Raw genomic sequence first — 3,908 nt, forward strand, 5'->3', positions numbered from 1 at the left:
AATTCAAACATTGGAGGATATGCTGAGGGCATGTACCCTGGAATTTCCAAGGTAACTGGGGTAAACACTTACCTCTAGTAGAATTTTCCTATAGTAATAGTTTCCACTCAAGCATCAAGATGGCACCTTATCACGCTTTGTATGGGGAAAAGTGTCGAATGCTGTCATGTTGACTGGAAGCTGAGGAAAAGCAGTTTATGGGACTTGAAATAGTCCATTAGACTGCTGAAAAGTTGAAAGTGATTAGGGAAAGGATGTTAGCTGCTCAAAAGAGCTATGCTGACAAGAAAAGACAACCGATATCATTCGAAGTTGGAGATTCGGTTTTAGTTAAAGCCTCGTCATGGAAGGGACTTATAAGGTTTGGTAGAAGGGAAAAGTTGAGTCCAAGGTTTATTGGACCATTTAAAGTTCTTCAGAAGATCGAGAATCAAGCTTACGAGCTAGAATTACCGGAAGAACTGGAGGGTATTCATAATACCTTTTATGTGTGTTATTTGAGAAAATTTACGGGAGATGTGCCCGACATAATTCCCATTTCTGAATTAAGGTTGGATGAAAACAAGAGGTTGATTGAATAACCTGAGGAAATCGTTGACCGTAAGACTAAGAAGTTGTGACACAAAGTGGTCGATTTAGTGCTTGTGCATTGGAAACATACGAATGGGCCAAATCTCAACTAGGAAACGGAGAGTGACATGATGAGTCGCTACCCGTATTTGTTTGCTGATGTGTGATTCCGGGGACAGAATCATTCTAAGGGGGAGAGAGTTGTAACGCCCGTGTTTCTAGGCTATGCATTAATATTGACATAATGGTCTAGGTTAACCTTTGTAACTCATTTAGAAGAAATGAAAAGGAATTATGTGAATTTTATGTGAATTATGTGTTTTATGCTTAATTATTAGGGTTTAATTAATTAAGAATAAAAATGAGTGTCAAAATTAAATATTAGATAAAGCTGATATCTATTAAGAAACTTGTAGTGAGCGTGACAAGGATTACAGATATATAAAGAATGCCGAAATCCGAGTTATAACGAAGAAGTTATGACCTGTCGAAGTTTCACGATAAACCGACACGGTGCCGAATGTCGTAAAAAATGAGTTTTTGATAAACTACTTTTTAGCCTTAGTGATCTAAACGAAACCCGTAGTGTTCGTTAAACCGAGAGTAGGTATAAAAAGAACTCCCAAATCTGACTTCGTATGAGGAAGTTATGATTTTTCGAAGTTTCAGCTTAGCAGTAGACAACTAAAAACTCGAATTTTAGATCGAGCGATTTTTAGCCGAAACGACCTAAATGAGAATCGAAGGTCTCGTCATTTATAGCACAACGGTAAAAAGTCTGACAAAAACGGACGTCAGATGAAGAAGTTATGAATTTTTAACGGATTTCCTGTCCCGGTCTGTTAAAAATAATAATATAAAAATTAAAGTCAAAATTAGCCGCCAAAGTCTAAACGAAAGTTGTAGAGCGTAATTTTACCTACACGTGCATATAAAGAAAGTGAAAAACGGAGCTCGTATGCGAAAGTTATGGATTTTAGAAGTATTGGCGCGAAAACCGAGAAATTTCGCATAGGTGGCTTCAGCCACGTCACCTTCGCTGAATGAGTGCCACGTGTCCGAAATTGGTGATTCATGCGAGCCACGTGTCCGAAATGAGGCTGAGTCATCCGAGCTGCTGAAGCGGTCCAATGCCTGTCCGACGCGTGTCTACTATCACATGTCCGAAGCCCTCGCAGCGAGCCACGAACCCTCTACCTCGGACCACTAGGCCTGCCTTGGTCCAATCAGGAGCTGCCAGCAGCCACTTCGCACGCGCAACCCATGTGCGAGCACCTGCGCACCCTCGCCTGCGGACCCCACCTCCCAAGCCGACTTCGGACTCCTATAAATAGAAGGGTCATGCGAGATTGCCCGGGTAGTTTTGGAAATTGGGCATTTTCACCCCTTTTTCAATATTTTAGCCATTTTCGCTTCTCCCGATGCCCCGAGATCATCTCCAATGCCCGGAACACGTCCCGGAGTGCCCGAGAAGCCCGGGAAATTTATTTTTTCGGTTTCAAAGCCCGACCCTCGCAGAGCCCGGTTTCTCAATAAAACTCCCGGTTTTATTAGAAACGATCGTTTTAGGCAACGAAGTGCTGCCCGGTTATCGTTAAATCAAGTGAGTGTACAGTCACTTTCACCTTACACATAGATATGAAGTATTTACCTTAAAATACGTGCTATGTGTAAATATATTAATTGTTTATTTGAGGTGACTGTTGAATTGATGTTTTATACAAGTTTTAAACTGTATATATATTTTTATCTACAAATATGTTAGGTAAAACATGGGTAGATGAATTAGATGATGTGTGATGAAATAAAAGTGATGAGAGGTATCGATGTTTAAGATGATCTAGTTATCTAGCAGAGTATAGACAACGGCCACAGACTATTTTAGATAGTCCATTGGAACGTTAATAGACTTGTAATCGGTACGTATGTTTGAACTATATGTTCATAAAGTGTTCTTGAACTATATGTTCCTTAGGTGTTTTTGAATTATGTGTTCATCCGTTAGTTCTTCTTTTTGACACTATTATGTGTCGGGGTACGGGAGCGTACGGGAGTACTTTATCAGTATTTTCCCTATACTTTTATTTGGAAGAGCTTTGGAGTCTTTGTTCTTTTATGAAGTGATCGGATGAGCTTCATGAGTTAGTGATATAGATCATAAGTTAAATAGTGGGTGTGTGATGAAAGGTGAGTTAGATAGATGAGATGATCAGTGATATAGATCATGAGTTGAGAGTGAGTGGTGAAATATGAGAAAAGCCTTACTCAAACGTTGGCATGAGTGGTGCAATATGAGAAAAGCCCTTACCCAAACCTTGACCCCCGTCATTCAGTAGAGTATGGATGACAACCATGGACTGTTCTAGACGGTCTGTGGAACACTAGCAGGCTCGCAACCTGTAGGTGTTAATGGACTAGAGTGTTCATTCGCTGTACTCTATTCCCCTCATGAGTGCGTTTAGTGCATGTATGGCTGGGGAAACCCCTTAGTATGTTCATCAGCTGTATGGAAAAACCATTGACATGTATTGTGGGGGGGGGGGGGGAACCCGTGGGAAATACCGTCGATGAATAAGAGCTATGGACTTAGCATATGGAAAACCCATTGACATGTATTGCGGGGGGGGGGGGGGGGGACACCCGTGGGAAATACCATCGATGAATAAGAGCTATGGATTTAGCACATGGCAACGATGTGACTTCATGTCTTATTTGACATAAATTGTAGAGGGAAGCAATGTTGTCACTTTATAGGTTGTTTTATGTTAGGATGTCTTGTTTGACATAACTTGCTGAGGGAAAGCAATGTTGTCACCCTGATGTTTGTTTTATTTGACATAACTTGCTGAGGAACCCCCAAAGCAATGGTGTCACCCCTAGTGATAATCCTTAGGCTAGGTCCCTTGTGATAGTTGTTTTAGGGACGTAAAGTGAGGATAATGGGAATGGGTAATTAGGGTTATTTTGGTTGATGAAATTAATAAATTTATTGTTGATTGAGAACTTAATAAGTTTATTATATATTGTGAGTTAAAAACCCTATATGCTCACCAGGCTTCCAAGCCTGACCCACTCAGTTTATTTGTATCACAGGTATCGATACGAAGTTGCTTTACACTGAGAGATTAAAAGAAAAGTAGATCACTAGTGTAAATGAATGTAAGTTTTGTTTATGCTTATGTTTTTGTATTGACAATGACATCCCAATGGTTTAAGTGAATAAAATACATTTCTTCGGAAATGATTTGATAACATATTTATTATGTTTTTCTGGGAACAAATTCCGCAACACTTTTAATCAAATGATTACTCTGAAATTATTTCAAAAGCAAAAATTA

Source organism: Lactuca virosa, chromosome 1 (assembly GCF_052849685.1).
Source record: "Lactuca virosa cultivar CGN04683 chromosome 1, Lactuca_virosa_CGN04683_v6, whole genome shotgun sequence".
NCBI classification, from domain to species: domain Eukaryota; kingdom Viridiplantae; phylum Streptophyta; class Magnoliopsida; order Asterales; family Asteraceae; genus Lactuca; species Lactuca virosa.